Here is a 25,067-nt window from a genome sequence, read left to right on the forward strand (position 1 = left end):
TTTCAACACGTGTGGACATATTTTCAATTGCCGCTTTTAATGGCGGTACAGACGAGGCGCACGTTTTTTTGCGTTCCCCTTTGGCAGCCAGTTCCGTTACTTTTGATTCAATCGCCTGCTGGTCTGACCGAAGCGAACGAATTTCGTTAAGAATGTCTGTCTGCGTTTGAATCAATGACGGTATCTGCATAATAGCCTCAAACATTTTCTGTTCCTGCTCAGCTGAGAGAGGTCCAGGGTTTTCCTCGATGTCACCACAGCATATTAAACTCGTTTTGATAATGGCCGCAATGCATTCACCGTAACACCTGATACAACGTATTAGGTCAACAGCAATCGTACGCACACGGCGAGTGGGATCTGACGCCAGTTTTTTGAACGCTTTACCTCTTACAGTACGTACGATATGAATAACCAACCTGTAGAAATACAGCATGTAAGCTTCTTGCATTCATGGCGGCGCCAGATCCCGAAGTGGCGGGGAGGAGGAGCAGCTTAAGTAGTTGTCCGTCTTATGATGGGCGTTGCTGCCAACCAGCAAAGTCCTTGACAATTGGCAGCACTGATAAGTCCATTGGCGCTTACGAAACCAGGCATCGATGGAGGCCGGGCACGTACACAGGCGTAGACGCCGGCATAAAGAGCTTCGGCCGTTGATAATCTGATCTGTAGTGAGGTGCATGGGTGGTTTTATTTTTTGAGAATGCAGCCTACGAATTTGTCTTTGGTGCTCCCTAAGCTCCCGAATAAGCTTTTCTACTGGTGTCGTGTGGCCAATAATAGGCGAATAAGCACTAACATTCTCGTAGCTTATGCAGTATTGTGTTTTCCCTGCACCAAGCGTAATGAAAGTCTGTGTTTTTCAAACGTTCTAGCATGAGAAGGACCCAGGGAAAATCGGCAGTCGCCTTTTCCTCTCTCCCTCTCTACCTACAGCTTCGTCTGTCCCTCTCACTTTACATATTTTCCTGTCTTCTCCTCTTTCTAGTTCCATCTATTTTCCTGGCGGCAATGGTTAACCGTGTGTGGTAATCCAATCTTGGTATACCATGTTAGGTTATAGCAGAGGCGTATGACTAGTGTCGTGCAGACTCTTTTATGAAGCTGCTACGTCCACTATTAGGGCTCCGAGGTGGGCGGTCGGCGCTGTTCCCAAACTTTCTAAATATCTAGTGGCGGAAGCTCTCCCTCAACTTCCTGATCGGCCTGTAGAAAGAGGTCGCACCGCAGTTTCAATAAATTCTAATCTACAAACCTACTTAAACAACTTTCCCGTTTTCACATTTTGCATAGCAAAAGAAGTACAACTTTGCGTAAAATGTCCCCCTTATTGGGAGCGAAATCCCAAACTGAAGCAATAGGAAAGGAATACAAAGCATCGAAATTAACACCGGAGACCTCCGGATAGAAATAAAAAGGAAAGAACTAGTAACAAAACTTCATGACATTGACAGTATAAGAAACATAGATATCAAAATCACAGCTCAACGATGTTTAAACACATGTAGGGGTATTATTTCTCGGAAGTATAATTCCTGAACATGAGCGACGAGGAGCTTCTCGGAAGTTTCCAAGATCAAAATGTAGTAAATGTCCAACAAATAACAATCAGACGAAGAAAACGAACAACTCCCGACAAAACACAGTCCTAACTTTTGGCACAGGCACACTTCCTAGCTGCTTCTAAGCAGAATCCCTCAAAATAAATGTCAGACCATACATACCAAATCTAAGACGCTGCTTTAGGTGCCAGAGGTTTGGCCATGCTTCAAATTCTTATAGAAGCAAAGAAACCTCTGCGAACTGCAGCGCCAACGACCATAAGTCAGAGAAATGTCAGAAATCTCTTCGCTGCGTGAACTGCGAAGGCGATCATCCGGCGAGTTCAAGATCGTGTCCCTGCTGGAAGAAATAAGAAAAAAAAGTAGTTGTTCTAATAGTAAAAAAAAATTAACTTTCTTTGAAGCGAGGAAGAGGCTCAGACTCTTATCCCAGAAAAGCCACGCCAGCGCGGTGTGGCAGGCGGCAACACCACAACGGCCTCAGGGCTTACGGGGATCGCGGCCGGTGGTCCCGTAGGAGCTCCACCTGCCCTGTGGTGGTAGCAGCCAGTGCTGCTACACCATAAACATCCAAGGCGGCCCTACGTGCTTCGGTTGCGCAGGGCCCGTGACTCAGTCGCGCAACAAAGCTCGAGACGCACGTCTCCGGGCATGGCTTTTGGTCCTTGAGCGCCTCTGACAAGGCAATAGAAGTTGACCTTAAAACCTCAGTGTTGTCAACACCGAAAGAGCAGCGCTCTCTCGAGCGCGCCAAGCGGGACAAGACTCCAATAACGCTGCAACCCAAGCGAAAACCTAAGTGATTATTGCTTTTCACGAACCCAGTTTTTACCATATGTCACCTGACATAATTTTAACAATCAACCTACATTATTAGTACATCTGCTTCCTGTTAAGACCATCATGGCGTTCATTATTCATTGGAACGTCAGATGTATACTTCAAAACTTAGGTGACAATAAAGACATCTTTAACAAGTTTTCCACGATAGCATTTTTTCTCCAGGAACCAAACCTAAGTGCAAAACACACTCGTATACTAAAAGGGTATACAGTTGTCCGTAAGGACCGACAACATTGAAGCCGTTTATCGGGAGGAGTTGCTGCTATAATGAAAAGCGGCATTCCAACCCGAGCAATCACATTGAACACCCCTCTCGAGGCTTTTGCAGTCAGCATTATTGCACACAAAACGATATTCATTTGCTCTATCAACATTCCCCCCATTGAACAACTAACGCTACAAGAACTGGAGGACTTGACGACCCAACTTTCAGAACCGTTTGTTCTCGTAGGATATTTTAACGCCCATAGTACGTTATGGGGCAACGACAAAACGAACCGAAGAGGGCAAGTGATTGAACATTTTGTTTTATCGAACGGCATTTGTCTTTTAAACTCGGGCACACCGACATATTTTTCACCAAGTTCAGGTAAGTTTAGTTTTTTTGATATGGCTTTCTGTTCAACATATGTTTTTTAATGATTTCAAGTGGTAAGCCCTCGACTCTTCGCACGGCATTAATCACCTACCCGCAATCATGAAACTGCCATCCTCACTACCCACCATCACAACTAAACCACGCAGCTGGCTAATTCATCTTGCGGACTATTAGAGGACATATTAGGGAAACATTTCCGCAACATTTCTATTTCAGACTACACTGATACTTTCCTGAAACACAAGCAGAAACTACCGTCCACAGGTGCTTCACACGAAGCCTACAACCAATCACTAACCCTACAGCATCTAAACAGAGTAGTCTCACATGGTGAAAAAACCGCAGTAGGCCCCGACAACATACACTGCTTAATGATGGCACACCTGTTTGAATCATCTACAAAAGCTTTACTTCCATTTTTCAACGTGATATGGCAATCTGTGTGTATGTAAAAACAATAGAAAACTGCCATTGTAATCTCATTTCTGAAAGCGGGAAACTCTCCGCCTAGCAGATACAGAACAATCGCTCTTACAAGCTGTCTGGCGAAAATTTACGAAAGTATCATAAGGTGCAGACAATGATTTATTCTGTACTCCAGAAGTTTGACAGACAATCATCAGTACGAATATAACAAAGGTCGCTCAACCACTGACCAACTTGTTCGTCTGGAGCATGAATTACGAGAGGCTTTTTGTCACAAACAGCACTCTCTTGCAATTTTTGTTGACCGAGAAAAGGCCTACGATAACACGTGGTGACACGGAATGCTACAAGACGTCTTTAATCTAGGCATTCCATGCAAAATGCTAAAATTTTTGTCCGATTTCATGAATAACAGAACATGGCAGGTGTGCTTAGGCACTGTACTTTCACGTAAAAATATTCAGGAAAACAGCGTATCTCAAGGTTGTGACTTTAGCACTGGTCTCTTTATAGTAAAAATGAATTCCAACTATACGGTCATATCACCCACAATCATGCATTCTCTATATGTTGACGACCTTCAAATCTCTTCTCGTGCTTTCAACCTATCAACATGTGAGAGGTATTGAGCTTGAAGTTTCCAGAAACAAAGTAACACGTTGGACTGACAGAAATGGCTTCCGACTTTCTACAAAAAAGACGGTTGCTGTGGTATTTACATTGAAAAGAGGATTATTTCCAGACCCAGAGCTAACAATAAACAACATGACGTTAATAATAAAGCATGAACGAAAATTCCTAGGGGTTACAATTGACAGTAAACTGAACATTCTTTCTCATATTAATGCACTCAAGATCAAGGCCAATAACGCGTCTAATAATTTAAAGGTTTTATCCCTTAAACATTGGGGTTATAATTATTTTGCCTATTGAAGGTTTATCGTTCCGTTGTGCGCAGCATTTGAGACTATGGATCATTGTTTACGAATCGGTTACAGAATATTACATTTGGCGTCTAGACCTCGTACACAATCTCGGTCTGCGTTTATCAAATGGTGCCTATAGAACAACCCCAGTTCAGAGTTCATACATAAATAGCAATGAACCTCCGCTATGCCAGCGTCGCTTATTTTCAATCCTCTATTATGTTTTGGAGGTTAGGTCACAGTTTCAACATAGATGAGAAACATCACCACTCAGTGCCACTCATGCCTATACAACTCAAACACGTCACACTTCATCAATCCATTGATTTTACGCATCGAAGAGCATGGCCGCACCTACAATATTTCTAATGACGCACTGAAGGTCACCATCAAACTACCGAGACTGCGCCATGGGCTGACCTGGCGCAAATGTGCAATTTTTTGCTGACCTCATTAAAAAACACGACACCACACCACAACACTTATGCCGAAAATTCTACGCGATCCAAGAAAATACAAAGGTTATACCAAAATTTACACAGATGGCTTGAAAACAAAACACCATGTTGGCATTGAGATTGCGACAGAAGAAAGCGCTGTGAGTGTTATACTACCAGAGTGCATGTCCATTTTCAGCGCTAAAGTGTACGCCTTATCGGAAGCAGTTAAAAGTCATCACAGAGGAATACAGACAAGCAATCATATACACTGATTCATTAGGTTCAATAGAAGCACTACAATTGAAGTTTGAGAGCTAGCCTTTACTAGGTGATATCTTACATATGCATATGATTGTTTCAAATAATGAGAACATGACTGTCCGCTTCTATTGTGTTCCAGCCACATAGGGATACCAGGCAATGAAAAGGCGGACGAATTTGCGTCTTTAGCAGCACAGACATAATTTATACAATTATTCCCCTTAAAGATAGCCTACGTACTATTCGTGTAGCATGATCATCAAAATAGCAGCAACAGTGGGACTCTTGCACGAGTAATAAACTGCATTTGATGAAGCCCACAGTGGGCGAATGTAAGTCATGTGCTCATTAAGAACGATTCATTGGTGTCATCCTATGCCGACTCTAAAATGGGCATGCTGACCTCACTCACAACTTTTTACTTAGAAGATTTGCCGGAATGTGAAAATCGTCAACAATCATTAACGGTTCACATAGTCTAATCACGTGTCCATACAATCAAGCAAAAAGACCAAAGCATTTCAGAGCGCTATACAAACACCGCACACCAATGCACCCGAATCAAATTTAAGAATATGATTCACTTGTTCCACAGTCTAACGTTATCAATTTCCTATAAGAAAGTGGATTCCTCCATAAGCTTTAGGATTCAAATGTATTTGCTGGCTGTCAATAGGTACCTTGTGCATGGCGCAGCTTAGCCTGAGCCAACTCTCGCCGATAAACACTATCTATCTATCTATCTATCTATCTATCTATCTATCTATCTATCTATCTATCTATCTATCTATCTATCTATCTATCTATCTATCTATCTATCTATCTATCTATCTATCTATCTATCTATCTATCTATGAAAACCTTGACATGCGTGTCATGTAACAGCATGACTATATGCCACGCTCATCATGCGCTCGTGGCCGTATTGCTAGCTTTGCAGATACCAAATTTGGTATTACGGAATGTGAATGTATGACGAAGGTATGCGATCAATGCAGATATGATGATATAGAGTTGCGCGTCATGTAAAACAAGACTACAAGCTACGCTCATGATGCGCTCGCGGCCGTTTTGCTAGCTTCACTTATATCAAGTTTTATATTAGGGACGTGAATGAATGATGAAGGTACGAGACTGGTGCAAACATGACAATCATGAGATGCGTGTCATGTGAGAGCATGACTACATGCCACCCTGCTGATGAGTTCGGGGCCGTTTCGATAGCTTCACACGTACGAAATTCAGTATTACATGATGCGAATGGACGACATAGGCAAATGACACGTCCGAACACGGTAATCATGATATGCCTGTCATGTAATATATGACTACGTTCCACACTCATAATGCACTCGCGGCTATTTCGCTGGCTTCCCATATGCCAAAATTGGCATTACGTCACGTGAATGAATGACGAAGGTATGTGACTCGTGAAAGCATGATAATCATGAGATGTGTGAGATGTAAGAACACGGCAACATGCCACACCCAAGGCGCCAATACACTTCGACATGAACCAGTGCGCGTGCGCGCCAGCGCCTGCTTCGTCGCGTCACGCCCGCGATTGTACGCTAAGCGGCGCTCTGCCTGCCATATACTCGGAGGCGTGCGCCACGCTGCGTTGTTTTGACGCATGCGCGTTTGAGTGCGCCCAGCGTCCCTCTCTTTCGAAGAGAGGCAGATGCAGTGCTGTCTGGAGAACTTCGTCAGCGCGAAATGCAACATGTCACATTTCGCTCCGGTTGCATTCGGGCCGCGCCGACGAAAGCTGGTCACGCTGGTCATGCCAGGCGTCAGACTTCAGAGTGCTTGTGTTTTCCTAGCGTAGCGTCGCCGCGCGCAGTGTGCGCACGCATCAACGTTTCGTCAAAGTATATTGGGCCCTTCAAGATGCGCTCACCGCCATTTCGCTAGCTTCACATAACCAAACTTGTTATTACGGGGAAGGAATGGATGACAAAGATATGTAACTGGTGCAAACAGGATAATCATCAGATGCGTGCAACGTAACAACATGACTACATGCTACGCTCATGATGCGCTCGGGGCCGTTTCGCTAGCTCCACGTTAACCGCAGTTGGTATCACGTGATGTGAATGGGCACCGATGTTAAATGACTATTCCAGACATAATATTCGACATATGCATCAAATGTAAAGCATGACTACATGCTACGCTCATAGTGTGCTCGCGGCCGTTTCACTAGTTTTACATATATCAAAAATGGTAATATGTCCCGTGAATGGACGATGAATGTAAATGACAGGTCCGAACTTGATAATCATGATAGGCATGTCACGCGCGACATGACTACATGCTACTTTCATGATGCGATTAAGGCCGTTTCGCTAGCACTATATATATCAAATGTGGTGCTAGGTGACCTGAATAGGCGACGTGGGTAAATTACACGTCCAAACATGATTATCAGGGCATGCGTTTTATGTAAAACTTGACTACATGCTATGCTCAAAGAACGTTTGCGGGCGTATCGCTAGCTCCACATATACCAAATTTTGTATGAGGTGACAAGAATAGATGACGAAGGTAAATTACACGTCAAAACATATAATCATGGCATGGAAGTCATGAATGGCATAATTTACCACCTTCTCGTTTCTGCTGATTTTAAAGCGACATATCAACCTTGCTCTTACGTGCTTCGCGTATCAACCATTTCCGCTATACGTGGAACCTGCCAATTTCATTACTCGAGTCACCCCGAAATGCGGGCGGCAGTTTTTTACATTCCTCTCCCCTCCCACAATCTCTTAAATTGTACTTTATTATAAACTAAAACACGCGAAAATTTTCATTCACTTATTTCTCAGAATTTCCCAAACCATCCAAGTGAAGCTGAGGCATCGTGATGCGTCACGTAAAGTAGAGCTTTATGCATTGGAAACATTGATAAAATAAATTTTAAAACGCACAATCACCATATAGGGCAATTTCAAAATTAAGAACATTTGCCAAAGCAAGAACGCTCGGAAGAAAATGTTTTAGGGCGAAGCAGCAATTCCCTCGAAATGTACTCCAGAGCACTGATATTGAAATGCAGGCGTCGAAAGCCTAGAACTCGGATTGTGAATAATTTCCCTTCGACATAACGGGATAAATTAAATATATTTGCGCAAAAGGACAAAATCTAATGGCGAAATACAAATGCAGCAATACTAATAAAAGAACTCCATTTTATTTTGTAGAAGCTCACATTCTACAAAGACCTGTATTCAGTACAGTGTTGCAGTTGCAGTCATAGCGTAATAAAACTTGCGGTTCACCTAATCATCTCATAAAATGTTCTCAGTGCCGTTAAGGAAATACAAGGTGCACGATGAAATATAGAATCGCTAATAATATTTCTCATCTATCAGTTGTAACAACAGCTACTCACTTTACCGGCAAGAATAACAAGCATTTGATATTGATATCGACTTACTAAGTGACAACAAAGTGGGCAATGTTTGATAGAGCATAGCTCAAGGAAATCACTGGATCACGCAAATTACGGAAAGTAAGCAGACTAATACTTTTTTCTCGGCCCATTTTAAGGGCGCATAAGAAATTTCAGCTTGCCCAAATGTCAATTCTTTTGCAAATCACCGGAATCAAAAGGGAACAAAACCCAGTGACAAAAAGTGTTCATTCATTTGCGCATACCATCTGTTTTGACGAGACTGGTAGTGGAAGCCCCACTTAAGCAACAGGAGCTAGTCAAGTATAATGTCTTCTAAGCAGGATCGGTACTACCTCAGCAAAGAAACTCAGAACTGGAGAAAAATCTCTCTACCACTGTGGACGAGCACAAACTCGTGTTCCAGAAAATAACTGCCGCCCTAATAGTCGGATAGGCCTGCAACGCGGCACTATCAGTTCTCAAATTATTTTGTTACGAGATACCTTCCGCCTACCCATGGTTCTATTCTGAACGCTGAAAAGCCAGAGTTGGTTTAAATCTAGGACCCCTTAACCATTTGCGTTTTTAGTGACGAACCAGACAGATGACGGTTTTCTTGCCCATTCGTTTAACCATATTTTCGCAAACCCAATGACGAATAATAAGTCAAACTGCGAAATTCAAACACTCACTCCCTAAAACTACGTTCCTTGGAAATGAGGAGATATAAGCTTTCTCTGGTCGCTTCAATCTCCGTCTTAAAAATGGGGGAACCACAAACAGCTGAGAAAAGCGCCTTTTCAGAAACTACAGCAAGGACTTTTCACCTAGACCAAAACGGTCATTCTTGAATAAATTTGTCAACAATACTGACGCTAGGAGCTGGAATCTTAAGGAGGCACAGCAGGTGAATGGCGCCTCGGTAGTGGGAGAGCATGACAGTCAAAAGTACGTTTTCACGATTTCAAAATAATCAGGAGTTGCATAGGCTCAATGCACTGGCCTTCACAGGCAGTAACACTCGTGGGCAGAGGTCGACAACCCTTCTTCTACAATTGCGCAGTATCTGGCATCGCGTGCTTTATTGCATGGGTAAGTCTGTGCCTAAGAGAAAACCATCACCATCCTACCTATGTCATCGACCGCCGGCTTGCCTGTGCTGGTCTTGGCACAAGAAACCCTGAATCCTGCTTTGTAAACAAGCCATAGGTTATTTTCGACAGAAAAGAGTAAAGAATTACCATAGTACTGCATATCATTGTTATAAACGATATAATCGATTTGTTATAAACGTATTTCACTACAGGCAGTGAAATTTAATGAATCCAGAGGAGCAACTGTCAGAACCTCGTGAGGGGAAAGGGAGGCATTGTAACTGCTGGCCAAATCCTTATAGAGGACCGAATGCATAACGCTCTCTCTTTCCTGAGGCCTCTTATTATCTTGGGCATATTTAGAAATACATTTTTTCAGTTCCTCCCAATGCACAAATAAAAATACCTAAAGTACCTCCGAAATACAGTGGCGATGCACTTGTATTATGGTACTGCCCTGCCCTCTTTACAGTATGTACTTACGATTACATTAACGATGGTACGACAGTTCCAATTAGGTTGTAGGATATGCATATACTCGAAACAGCAGTTACAATTCTGACCAGTTGATCTCAGAACGCGAACGCGACAGCTCTTCGTCCGCCTCGTCAGGCATACTAGTGCATTGTCTTAGGGATTGGCAATATACAAGTTTCATGATCCTTGGTAATAAAAAAAATCCTCACTGCATCTATAAGCCACCATCACATGGAGAGTGGTAGGGCTTCAAGCATACAACATGCAAGATATCGTTCACTTCTGGGGCTGATGAAAGCGACTATATGACATGAGTGATTTCGTATGTCATAGGAGACACCGCAAGAAGTGATCGGTATGAGCCTGTTCATTGAGAAAGCATTTTTGCCGACAAGCGTACTTGATAAATGGGACACCCATCAAGGCTGAAAAGTGCACGCCTCAGTGTCGTTGATTTTACAAATGGCATTCGTTCTCTGGAAAGCACACAAAGCGAGTGCGGGTGGTCTCGCATGCATGGGCATCCCGAGTGTTATCTTCAAGGGTTAGTTCGCTGGTCGTTCTTACGCGAAATAAAATGACTGCACGTAGAGGCAATGTTCTTGGTCGAAAGACTGAAAAAAAGGGGAGAGCAACCGCTATAGGGTCATTGCACGAATTATTGTACGCAAATGTGACGTACGGGAAAGAAACGTCCTAGTGAGAGTGGTCGGAGTAAAATACTTGGCAAAGATATTAGTACGTGTTCGACTGGGTCGCTTCGTGAGTCCATTTGTGTGCGCATGGTAAGACGCAGTGAGCTTGCGCGTCGAATCACAGGAACGCTGCATGGTAGATGTGACCCCCTATGGAAATGTGCGGCTACGGCCTACAAGCAGGTGGCGTTTTGTAGGCAGAAGTCACGCCCCACTGAAAGCAGTCGGGAACATCTTTGGGCAGCTTGTTGAAAGAGCTCTTGTGATGGCGTAGCGTGTAGTGTTTTGCGCAGCAGTAGCTATTCAGCTATTGCCTTCGGAAAACAAAGGACAATGGCCAAGTTGGTCTAAGCCTACGCGAAAGAACAGTTATTATGAAAAGTTGCGTGGTTGATGCACCTGGTGGGAAGTGTCGATGCTGTTTTGCGGCACTTGCATGTCTCACACGTCACAATACATCTCCTGACGGAGCGGGATTGCCGTGGCCAAGAAAAGCGTCGACAGATATGGGCTTAGTATGTGACACACCTAGGTAACCGGCAGTGTGAATGACATGAAACTTGTGAACAGCAGAGTGGCAACGTTTTAGAATGCCAAGCGGAAACTGGTGTGGTCGGATAAAACTTCAACAGATCCTACGTACCTGGGAAATCGACCTAATACGAAGCATGCGTAGGAAGGTGATCAAGGTGTTAGCATTTTACGGAGTTTCACGTTATGAAATGGCGATAAACACATGTGCAAATGTTGCAGGCAGAGACATAAGTTGAGCACTCACAGATATTTATATAACCAGTTGTTTGCACTTCCGCAATAAAGCTAACAGGAACAAGAGTATTGGAAATACTAGAAGAGATCAGCTGATATGAAGCGCTGATGCTCGCCTTGGGCACTGCTACATAAAACAACTTAAGCGTATGGCACCTAACTACAACTGACGTCTAGCCGACGTGCCGGATGTATCATGGGATAACACATCTGGCGTTTATAAAATTTAATAGCCCGCACTGGAACTGAAATCGACGTTTTACGAACATTAGTGTGTATTTGAAAAGTACTTCCGAGACCTGGCGTGGTTTCGTGGTAGAAAGCTTCATTGCCCCGCAGCAAACTGGCAATTTATTCCTGCTGGGACCCCAACATTTCTACTTTGCATTCGTCGGGTCAACGCAGCCGATGTCAGCTTTTTCCAAACGTTCATGACAAAAATTTTCGCTTGGCGTATTGGCATTGCAGGCAGACTTAAGTGTCAATCACTTGTGGCACATGCCCGTATATACAATGGTATGTGCCACTGTCTCTCGGAAAATGTTTCATGACGTACGCGACTCAATCATGACAAAGTTGATATCTTGACTAGCGCGTAATATTATCAAACTATCTTACCTTCGCATACTAAACCTTGGTTTCTGCCAAGTTCAGGGGGTTATCACGAAAGCACCAGGACGTAAACGACTAGATAGATAGATAGATAGATAGATAAATAGACAGATAGATAGATAGATAGATAGAGAGAGAGATAGATAGATAGATAGATAGATAGATACCAAAAGTGCTTGCAGTACGCTAAAAAATCCTTCTGATTTGAAAGTTGTGGTAGTAAACTACGCGTCCGAGGACGGCGATCGACTCATGTGGCCTATAGAAAGATGATTCGAGGTTTTTAGGGATGTACGCAAGGCTGCATCAAGGCGTTGTTTCTCACTGGTGTGGGGCTGTTGGAAAACAGCAGACACAATCGATTCTGCTCGCTTCCTCGAACGCGTAAAAGGATAATAGGTCTGTGTTGTGATATTAGGGTCCTGACTGGTTGGTTTTTTTTTTATGTATGCTCTTGCAGTCGCAAAGCCGAGCGAAAAAATTAGTCAGTAAGTTTTTTTACTGATGAAAGCTAACACAGCGCATGATGATCGGTTAGCACCAAGGAATACGTGTTATAGTAGTTATAGACAGAACTTCGAGAGATCCTTGAAAGGAGTGAGGAATTCACGCTCTAAAATGAAATAGTTGAACACGGAAGCTGTAAGAAGGCAGCTAGGGTAGACGATACTTCTCTCGTGTCCCAGTTGGCGTTGTGCAGGTACGGCTCCGATCCCGTGACTATAAGCATCAGTTGGGACCTGTGTCGGGGTGGATGAGTCAAAGTGGTTCATTATAGGTGGCATCGTTGAAAGTGTGGTGAGGTGAAACAGCTGCACTTTGCACGGAGCTTAACGTGAAAGCACGTCTTTCTTCAGAAGATGAGCACGTAGTGTATTGATTATTGCATAGTCTTTAATGAACCATATGAACTAGGAACGAAGTGCAACGAATCTCCAGACGTCTTTCACTTACTGGAGTACAGCTCTTGACCACACGAAACTTTTTTTGCGTCCAGCGGGATTCAATTTCCAGAAACTAGAAAGTGTCAGCCTCGAAGGCCATGCCAACACTCACCCTCACAACACGAGACAGCATGGCGGGTAGTGGTGAGATCACTTGTGACGCTACAAGAAGAGGTACCTCCACCAGTGTTTGTGGTTGTCAGTTAACATCAGGGTTTAATCCTAGGACCACTCACTAAAGAACGGAGTCGAGCCACGAGTGCACATACACAAACCTATATTACATAGAAAGATTATCTACTAATGATCAATGGAGGAGGAGGTATTCCCATATATACAGTCCTAACTGCGCTAATTTTCATTTGAAATCAGAAGGTTCTCGTCATGTTTGAAACCGTTGAAGGACGTTGATGCCTACCGCTCGGAGTTTATGTCCCGTCTGACTAGTTGACGTCGCTAACACGTGCAAGCATTAGCCAAAGCCGAGATCTCAGTTGCAGCAGCTCTGTAGCTAAGCCTCAACGTTCTTCTCCGCCACGCCCGGGTTGTCTCAGCGACTCTGAACAGCCTCAGGAGCAGTAGTTTACCATTGACACGCTCGATCACCGTGAATGACAGCAAAGACGAAGGCACCTCGCCAGATCCCTCGACCAGCTGCCAAGCCAGAATGCATGCCTCGCTCGTCGGGGTTGCCCTGCAGCAGTCAGGAACGCCATCTGGACGCGTGCGCTTGCCTGGTCCCTGGGCTAGCCTGCAGCCGAAGTACAGAAACTGTAGCGCCTGGAGGACGTCGCTTAGTTCCCCAGACCGGACGTCCAGCCAACAACCGTTTGTCCTTCACTGCTGCGCCGTCTCGACCACTGGCACGCGCGACGTCGCACGCTTCACCCACGCACACATTTCGGTTTTTTCATCGCCCTCGCATGGTGACCGCTCAATTTTTTCACGCCTGTATCATGATTCTATCATGACGACCTCCTGTTTAAGAAAGGTGTTCATAAATTTTATGAGATGAGCACGAAGCAGGAAAAATGTCACGAAGTTCTCATCACTCACTGAATATTCGGTATCATGTCCACAAACCTGTAGGAATGCACACACCCTGTTGCAATACGTCGTCAATAAACGCAGCTCAGGTATTCAGCTGCGACTTCATCCGAGTCTTTAAAGTATGATACTGAAATTGAGTTCTATTGAAAGAATAGGTTCCAGCAAAAAACGCTGTTATTCAGATGTTTAATATATTGCAGACACGGCAAATGTTGATGGTCGGATTGTATCACACATTGCTTGCCATGCAAGTACAAGTGGAACTTTGGACTGCCTACACACGTGCCAGACGTTCCCGTTCACTTGTCTAATACCGGGTTTCCCGAGGCAACAAGTTTCGGCTAGCGTACGCAGCATAATGCGAGACCTGATCCTCTCCTACCTCGAGCAGTGTAGCACCAAGTCTAGCAGTCGAGGCGTCGTTTTGGAGGACAAAGTCTTTTGTCATGTTGGGCGCTTGTAAAATAAAAGTATCGAAAGCTCCTTCTTGAGACGGTCTCCACATAATGGTGTGGCTCTGTCTTTCCCGGGTGAGGTTGGTGAAAGGCTTGATGATCTCAGCTTAGTTGACAAAAATTTACCTGTAGGAGCCCATTAGACCGTGAAAAGGTTATGGTGGTTTTTTCGTCCTTGGTCTTGTACTTTCGAGAATCTTCTCAAATGTTTTCAGAAAAGGTTCAAATTTACCATCTCCCATTCAATGACCAAGGAAACAGATGGCCTCCTTTATTTTTTCACACTTACAAGGCTTGGTGGTTAAACTGTCGCGTCCTATTTGGTCAAAAACATCCCATAAGGTGAACAAAAGTTCATGCCACGTGTTTAACGTGATGACTACATCATCAAAAAATGGTAAACATTTTCTAACTCTCCAAACACAGCTATCATGAGGCGCGCAAAAACAGCCGGAAGCTGTCTTTATGCCAAAGGGCATACATACATAGTGGTAGAGTCCAGAGGTACCAGAAAATGCTGTTTTTTTTACCCACTGCCGGTTTCCATGTGCACTTGCCAATAGCCTTTGGTGAAGTGAAACTTTGAAAAAAATTCATTTACCAACAAGGACAAGAACAAAGTCTAGCGTGGTACTGGCTCACCGTCCACATTAAAGTTTGTAATGAGCTCTCTGAATTCAATGCATAAACTAGTCGTGCTGTCAGGTTTTTTAACAATTAAGATAGGAGCATGGTATGGTGACTGCGACCTTTCAATTATGCCCAATTTGAGCGTTTTTTGCACTTCTTCCTCTTGACTTTCCCTTAGAGCTAGAGAAATTAAATATTGCGGCACGTGTATAGGCCTATGCGATATCAACCATAGCGTGCAATCTGCTTAGTCAGTCTTTCCTGCAAGGTCAGAGAAGATGATTTCAAATTCCCCGAATAAATACAACACGTAAGAATGCTGGTTAACACTCAGTTTGCCCAATTACTAAAAATAAATCACAGTCTGTGCGGAGTTAGCTAGAAAAAGGAATCTCGGATGAGTTTTCTTCACTTGGGTTTTCCTGATTCACTTGTAGGGGGCATTGGTCGACTTCGGTTATAGCAGACACTTGCTGCGCTGATAAGGGTTGGCATTCCTCGTATTTCTTAAGCATATCGATGGGGGAAATTTTTCTCTTTCCAGCTATTGTGAGAACGTAGTTGACTTCATTCTTTCATTGACGACTTCAAAAGGACCTTTTCATTAAATGAGCAGCTTGCTGTAATCTGTCGGAAAAAGCAGTAGTACCTTATCCTCCACGTTTATTTTTCAAGGATGGCTCTTGCGATCATAGGAAGCCTTTTTTTGGGTGTGCATTACCTAACTCATCATGCACCAGCTTGCATGTCTATTCAAGGCGGTTTGGAAGGTTCACCAAGTAAGTGCATGTAGTAAGAATTTCGCCGTCATTGCCATCATTGCTCCACAGCTCTTTCAATACCGTCAAAGGTCCTCGCACAAGACTGCTGTAAATGAGCTGAGAAGGCGAGAAGCCCAAGCTCACATGTTGCACCTCCCTGTAAGCGAATAGGATTGGGGTTTAATACCAGTCTCAGGATCGTGGTTTTTCCTGGCACATCATCTCCAAAATTGTTTTGAGCGTTCTATAAACTTTTCGATGAGCCCATCTGCCATGGCATGGTAGGGGATCATTCGAAGAAACTTGGTGTCTAGAAGACGGCCCAATGTTCCCATGAGTTTCGCTGCAAAACTTGTCTCTTGGTCCCTCATGATTTCCTTCGGTAACCTGACTCGAGGAAAAATCTCGATCCTTCTGCGACATGCACAATGTCCATTGGGGGTTGAAATTGCATCCGCATGTTGCATGGCAAAGTCAATAAGAGTTCAAATGTAGTGGTTGACACGGTCCGACTTCGGGGAGAACGAACAAACTAAGTAAACCGCAACACGCTCATACGGCGTTCGTATAACAGGCATGTTGCCCAAAAGTGCAACATCAATTTTGCCTTTTGGTGTCATTTGTCGACACTTGACGCATGACATGACGAAGCTTTTCACGTCACCATACAGATCCGGCCAGTAATAATCAACTAAATCTCAACCTGTTGTGCGTCGAATGCCTTGGTGTCCTGTCGTAAGGCTCTAATTGACCGACTTCAAGGATATGCCATCTAAAGTACTTTCGTACGACAATTTGATTAAAGGTTCTTCGAGTCACAAGGCAGTATTGTAAGTAGAGCAGTCCACCTCTCTCTAGAAACCTATAACTGTGGCGTATTGGTGAATCAAAGTTTTTACCAACATCAGTGAAAAAAAGCCTTGAATGATTTGGCCTCATGCTGTAATTCGAAAAACTGCTCTTTTGTCATGTCACAGCATTGGGCCTTCGGTGCAGTCAATTCATTCATTTTGTCTTCGTGTGGTTTCACTGTAGCAGGAACGTATTGGGGATGTTCGATACCTTCCACAACCCGATATTGCATCACCTTCGGCCTCTGGTCAGCTGAAACAGGCTTTCATTGATGATCCGAATTGTGAGTACCTCTGATACCTGGCAGCTTACCAAGCACCGAATATTATGGAGGATTGTTTATACAGAGGGCTGTCGTCTCTCCTGTTAAGTATGGAGTGCTCACAATTATTTCGCCTTCTGGTACTTCGATAGCCGAACCATCAATCAGCAAAATGTTGCTACTTTTCCCCGTCCACTGTTCATTCGGCACCAGATCTTTCCGGATAATTGCAGTGCTACTGCCTTTGTCTCAAAGTGTTATTGTTTTGTTTGCCCGGAACTTCGCCTTCAACTACTAGCATTCCCTGCACAATAAATAGAGGTTCATTTTCTTCGTACATTCATTACAATGGTTACGTTTCTTACCTTTATTCTTGCCTTTAGTATGTCCACTCAATGGACAACTGGGATGGTTGTCGTTAACAATACACGCAGAACTTTTTTTTTCTGCGCTTTCATGCTCCCGCACTCATCACTTTTGTGAGCAACTTTTCTACAAACCTTACATTTTATCGCCTCTTTAGCAGAAGTGCGACATTCAAGTGCTTGATGCTCCTTACGCTTGAAAAGCATACTTTTTGGGAGTGTTTTTTTAGAGCATTGTAAATATTCTTGAAATCTCTTGAGTCGTCGCAACCTTTTCCGAGGTTTCATAAGTTTTGTGCTTTCATGAAGCGATCAGTAGCGTCAGCTAGCTGTTGGAGTGACTTGCACTCGCATTCTTTTAAAAATATTGCGAGACTTGGTTGACGACAGCGAAAAAACTGTTAGGCCAGCATGTCGTCTCGAAGGCCATCGAACGTCTTAGGCAGATTGGCCACATCAATACAATGGTCCAAGTACCTGGAGGATCTTGCAGCTAACTGTATGCCAGTTTTCCCATCATCCGCTCGTGCCTTACGAAATTTCCCTTGGTATCCGGGCGCAGTGAATTGAAACCTCAGCAACAAGGTTCTCGTGACTTTCTCATAATCTGGAGAATTTGTGGCAGTCATTCGGTCAATTACTTCCAACGCCTCGCCACTTATACAAATGTTCACAGTTAATGCTCTTTTCTGGCGGAGCCACAGTATGCCTATTCGGCGGAGACACATAATTAAATTTCGCTGTTTCATCTACCTTCAGAGCTTCTTTTCGAAAATTTAGCTTCAACTCGAGGATAGACACAGCTCTCTCATCTACTTCCTCGCTCGCTTTTCGCTAAGCAAAAGGTTCATTCCTCTGCCTAGCCTGTTCTGCTTCAACCCACTTATGCACTTCTGCACCTGACAACCCTAGTTGTAAACGAACATCGATTACTTTATCAGTTTCGATGGTCGGACCGACTGTTTGGAAGACGCACTCGAGAAACGATAATTTCCTTCATTGTCTTTGCAAGCAGTACCCTAGGAGGCTCACCATATTTTGATGTAACATCAGGGATTTTGCCCAAGACCACTCACCAAGGAACTCAGTCGAGCCAAGAGTGCACGCGTACACACAAACATACATTACATAGAAAGATAATCAATATTGATCAATGTGCGAGGTACTATAATACATGAAGTCTTAGCTGCGCTAATTGTTTTTTGATTTCATGAGGTTCTCGACGTGTTGGAGGCCGTTGAGGTGCGTCAGTTCCTGCCGCTCGGAGACGATGTTCCGTCTTGCTGGTTGACGTCGCTAACGTGTGCCAGCCCTCGCCAAGGCACACATCTTTGTTGCAGCAGCTCAGTAGCTTGGTCACCGCATTCGTCCCGGCCTCGCACGGGGTTGTCTTAGCCACTCTGAACAACCTCAGCAGCAGTCGTCCACCACCCACGAAACAGATTCGATCGCCGTGAATGACGGCAAAGACAAGGTCATTTCCTTATATCTCTGGGCCAGCTGCCCTGCTGAATTGCAGGCCTTGCTCGTCTCTGTTGCCCTGCAGCAGTCAGGAATGCCAGGCGGACCCATGCACTTAGCCTGCTCGCTGGGCCAGTCCACAGCTGGTGTACAAGAACGGTGACGCCTTGAGGACGTCGCTTATTTCCCCGGACCAGACGACCAGCATAGAACCGTCTGTTCTTGACCGCTGTGCTGTCTCGACCATTGGCAGGCGCACGGTGGCACGCGTCACCCGCGCACACATTTCGGGTTTCTCTTCATCGCCCCTGCACTGTGACCTCTTAGCTTCTTCGCACGCCTCTATCATGACAGTGTTCCATAACAATGTGCAAGTTTTTGTTAATGGTATTGAGTCTAGAAAAAGAGCTACCTTAGCCTGTGTTTTTCTTTCATGTTAATGTGCAAGTTCTTGTTAATGGCTATTGTCTTAGAAGAAGGGATACTTAAACCTGTGTCTGTGTTTACTAAAAAAGTGCGTGTACTTGGAAGGTGTGGGTACAATGGCCTTGATAGACGCTAGCGCTACTGTTTTTAACGTGAGTGGTGCTTTCTTTATTTCAGAAGTACTGCCAGCCTCATGTGTGAGGCCTTAGGCAGGGGTGGGTGATACAAAAAAGGAAACAATTATGAAAATACAACAGACAAGGAAACATTTCATGCTGACCTACACCTTCAAGAACTAGTGCATCAAAGTAAAACGCCAGTACACACACCATTGTAGTGAATTACGCGCATACGTACCAAAAAAGAAAACATGAAAAAGAAATAACAATGACGAAAGACATGTGTTCATAAACAACAAAACATGATATAACGGCTCGAAAAATCGGCAACATTTCAAAATACAACGCATTGATATAAAAACAGTGATAGAGAGTGGAACATAAATGGAAGCCTGTTTAGGATGCATGGTGCAATAATACAGGGTGAAGCGCAAAGAAAAATTAAAGCTAAGTGGGTTGCTTGTGTTTAAGTTTTCACATGAACGCCTGAATGATTTCACAGTTCACCAGATCGGCAGACAGAGCTTTCCACTTAGTGGCAGTGTGCGAAAAAAATGAGTTTTTAGAGGTTTTTGTTTTACAGGAATACTCCTTCAGTTTTTTTTTTTGGATACTCGGAACGAGTTGATTGGCGGTGAACCGTTTTCATATACGCGTGCTTGTCTATGCGTAGCTTGTCGTGGTAAAAAAGAAACATGTACATCAATCAATCGTGTTGTCGTCTTGCCTGCAATGTATCCAGGTCAGCTTTTTCTAACAGTTCACTGGGAGACGTAAGAGCACTGCAGCGATTATATGAAAATCAGATTGCTTTTCTTTGAATCAGTTCAAGTGTTTTAATACTTACTTGGCTATGGGGGTCCTAAACCACAGATGAGTACTCGAGGATTGAATAGATAAAAGATTTAGACGCAATTAATTTCAACTTTTAGGTAGATTTGCGCAAAGAACGTCTTAGAAATGCTAGGTTCTGTAAAGCTTTCTTTTCAATGTAGGCAACATGCTCATTCCACCTAAAATCTGCACCTAATACAACCCCCAAATATTTAAAAGTTTTAACAAACAATAGTTTTTGACCAATAATGGATTATGAGTGTTTCAAAGGAAGCCGCTTGCGTGTAACTGTCATAGCTACCAATTTCTTTTCATTAATGTTCATTTGCCACACTGCACACCAAGAAAATAATTTTGTTAATGCTGCGTTTAAAAGAACCTGGTCGTCTGCACTACGTATTTCCTGATAAAGAATGCGATCATCAGCATTCCTAATAATAGTAACCTAATACAAACCGGGGTTCTCATGGGCAATGTCGTCTATAAAAATTGAAAAAAAGAAGTGCTCCAAGAACTGAGCTCTGAGGGATTTCCGTATTCACCGGCCGTGAGTAATACTAGACTTTATCTATATAAACATTTTGATTTCCCTAAGGAAGGTAGTCCTCAATACATAAAATTAATGTATGATTTTTAAGTAGAGGTTTATATTTAACAAGAAGTTTTACATGCGACATGCGATCAAACGCTTTTTCGAAGTCTAGTAAAATCATGTCAATTTGGCCTTGCCTATATAGAATAGCTGCAATGTCCTGAACGGTTTCCAACATCTGTGTGACAGTTGAGCATTCTTTTCGAAAGCCATGTTGTCGGTCATTCATTAAATTATGTAAAACTGAGAGGTGCTTGAATATAATACGTTTTAACACCTTCGCGCAGATCAAAGCAGAAAAATTGGTCTATAGGCGGAGACGAGAGAACTGTAAGACGATTTGGGTATATGAATAATTCTTCCAAATTTTCTGTCATCTGGAAGCACACGCTGTGACAATGACTTCTGAAAAATGATGTACAAAAACTTCAAAAACGATTTGGCATACCTCAAACCGAATGTGTTTGGTATGCTATCAATACCAGGTGTCTTTTTGGGATCCATGTTAAGAAACAGGGACAAGATTCTTTCCTATAATATTGCAAGGTGACTTATTGGTGGGATATCATGAAACGTTTTTGAACATGGTCTTCTCTCATCTTCATCAGTAAACACTTAACAAAAAACGTCTTAAATGATTTTGCGATAGTTTTTTTGTTAGTTACGATAGCCCAATCTACCCATATATTATGAAAACGCTTCTTTTGAGGGAGCAAAATGCTGCCAGAATTTCGCTGGGGAAGACAGCAAGAAGTTTTCTAAAGTGACGTTATAGTATTGATCTTTTGCTTTCCTGATACTGTCTTTTATTCTTTGCGCACGTTGCTTAGTTTATTTATGGTCGACGGAGTGGGGTTCTGACGATGCTGTTTTCTTATCCTCTTCGCCTTTCGCCCCAAACGAACAACTGGCATAGTAATCCATGGGCTAACAATTTTTAATATATTCACTTTTTCTGGCACAAAATCATTTACGCACTGCAACACAAGGTTTTTGAAGAAACACCAAAGGTTGTTAACAATACAAGTACTACATTCAGAAAGTGAAGTGAATAAAAAAAAACGTAAGTTTATTGTGTTCAGTATTTTTACATCTTTTGCGCACGAGGAGACAGACACCACGCGTTCTTCCCTCTTCCCTTTTGGAACTTCATTACGATTAATGATTATGTACACCAAAGTGTGAACGGATATTCCATCAAGCACATTGGTGTCCGCCACATGACGCAGCATGCTAGTTGCTAACGAAAAAAGTTCCATAGTTGTAGCAGTAGCGTTCTGTACGCGGGTTAGTTGCTTAACTAAACACCATTTAAAACGCAAGGTGATGTTTTTGTCGCGAACATGACCTTTGTCGCAATGGTAGCGTCTCACTGGGCCCCGTTATTGTTTGTACCGCGGACGTTTCATTGACGAAGTGGTCATGACAAAATTGATGATTCTTCTATGAAGAACAGACGACATATTCAAGGGTAACGATTTGCTTTGAACTTGCAGCGCCACTGTCAATTTTCGAGTTTAAGAAGTGTACCTCTGGGTAGATGTCTTCGAGGAACTGTTGGAAAAATTTGAAAAAGAACACGGGATGCTTTAAGTCAGCAAACTGATCACTGTCCCATCATTCTCTGACGCATGCGTTCACGTATGATCTTCGTGAAATATATACAATAACACCATGTTCGATGCCATGGCGAAGCTTTTACTTAGGCACTGAGGAGAACACATGGGTGCCCCGATGTATGGTGTCAGTCGTTTGAAGACCCGTTGACTATGGAAGGTTAACTGCTCAGCTTAGTCTGTGGCTCTGCCAGGAGACCTGAAGCTTGCCGTGTTCAAAACGTACTTACCGACGACTATGGCTGCTGTCAGTGATGCTGCAGAGCAACCTGTGACATCAGCTGATTCGCGAATTTTAACAGTCATAAATAAAGTACTTTCTGCCGACAAGCGTTTTATGCTTCAATCCGTTCTGATAAAATGTTTGCTACTTTTTGACTTTACTCCGAGTGATCCCTGAGCCCTCGATTCTCGTGTCTCGTACACAATACAGGAAGTAAAGAAATATAGAGCCTCCCATACTTGAAAAACCATTCAGTTTACGGCAAAAACATTTAAATGAGTCTGGGTTTGTTTCCTTGTAGAAGAATGGTGCTGTTACAGTTATTAATTCGTCTCAAGACTTGCGGGTTAGTTAGCCCTACTGATCACGTCAAGGCAGTAACGCTTATTCCTCCAGTGTACACCTTATCGAGCAACCGTTAGGACCAACAGGGCACTTCACTGAACAAAAAAAAAAGTCAGTCCTCACATTTACACTTCCGCAGGCTACAGTAAGTCTCCTGCCCCGCCGCGGTAGTCTTGTGGCCAAGGTACTCGGCTGCTGACCCACAGGTCGCCGGATCAAATCCCAGCTGCAGCGGCGGCATTTTCAATGGAGGAGGAAACATTGTAGGCCAGTGTTCTCTGACTTGGGTGCACAATAAAGTACCTCAGGTGGCCTAAGTTTCAGGGAGCCCTCCACTACGGTTTCTCTCTTATTAATATGGTAGTTTTGTGGCGTTAAACCCCACATATTAGTCAATAAGAGTACGTTCCTTCATTGACACCTTGACTGAAAAACGTTAGTCCCCACAGTATCACTTCGGCGGACAGACGGCTGGTTCACACAATATAGTCAGTCGGATGGATTTTTTATCCTCACTGCATATGATACGCTAATCGCCAAGGATGATCTTCCACAACTACTCTCTGCAATTCCTTAAGCAATTTGCCTCTTTCTTTTCTATAGTAACCAACAAATGGCTCTGAAAAAAACACGCCCAATATATTTTATCATACAAGCGTCGTTCTTCCACACTCAATGTGACAACAAAAGACGAAAAGAATGTCGTATTTTTCAAAGGGAAACGCTTAATTACGTACTGTAAGCACTTTTTGTGCTTGCTGCGTATCTTTCCATATATCTAACCACTCTCCTCTGGGTGCTCTCGTGATTACCCCGATAATATGGCGTGAAGCAAAACTTCTATAGAAGGATATGATAGGTGTGACTAGCTGGTTAACACAAGAATAATGTCACCATCCCGTCGCGTACGTCGTGACACATACCCGTATACCAGTAGTACATACCCTTCCGCGTGTATGTGCCACTGATATACAGGCAATGAAGGGGATGAAGGGCCGATGAATTGGCCAGCAAAGGCAAGCATTGTTTAAAACTTTCTTTGAGTGAGTGGCAGAGCACATACACTCTAAGGTAAAATTACCTGAAAAAGGAGTAACAGAGCCCGATAGGCGCGCGCGATGAACGGATAGACCGTTGAAGAGCAACCACAAAGGGAAGGGTGCCGCGCGCAAACCACTTAGTCTCCAAACACGCTCCAAAGGAATGAACCGCCCGGGGATGGCAGGCCGTGCGAGAACCGTTGCCAAGGTGACTAGCCGTCTTTCGCCTCCTCTGCTGTCTCAGTCGTTCCCCGTATTTTCCTGGTGACGGTTCACGTTGTCGCGCTCGCAATGCTCAACCATGGCCGCCTGGATTCGAAGACCTAGAAATTATGACGTGGTGCGTGTGTGTGCATTCGGATGAGCATGGGCTGCTGCTTTTACGTTTCACAGCACTCATAAAGTCTGGAGCAAGTCTTGACACGTCACCAAGCCATGCTGTATGTCTCCGGCTTCAAGATAGTCATGACCAACACACTACAGCAACAGTTGGGAAGGCCAATACTGCGGCCGAGAAGACAGCAGGCCTATCGAATATATACTTCAGTCCGACTCAGGGCAGAAATCGGCGCTGGATTCTTTCGCAAGTAAGTAGGTTATCATTCTTTATTCTATTATACTTGTTGCGTGTGCAATACGAATCGCGTTTGCCGGCAACGGGCTCGGTCGTGTTGTATATCGAACGCACGAAATGCACCGCGAAGGTCAGCTTAGGAATCTGCATTTTGCCTGTGCTCTGCGACCGCCTAGAAATTGACCGCCACTGCCTTAGGCCTCCCGTACGCTCGCTCATCGAGTGCGCACCTGTCTTCGCCAATGCGATGAGCTCCGGGCTGACGATATTGGGCGGAGAACTTGTCGCTGTATTCGGAGTCATCGAAAACACGTTGGGGGTTCTCGTAACGAGCTTGGTTGTGGGATGTCGAGTGCTGTAAGTGTACCAGCACGGGCTGGCGGGGCCTTCGCTAGCGTCGGAACTCACTGAAAATC

The sequence above is a fragment of the Rhipicephalus microplus genome, chromosome 6, assembly GCF_043290135.1.
Source record: "Rhipicephalus microplus isolate Deutch F79 chromosome 6, USDA_Rmic, whole genome shotgun sequence".
NCBI lineage: Eukaryota > Metazoa > Arthropoda > Arachnida > Ixodida > Ixodidae > Rhipicephalus > Rhipicephalus microplus.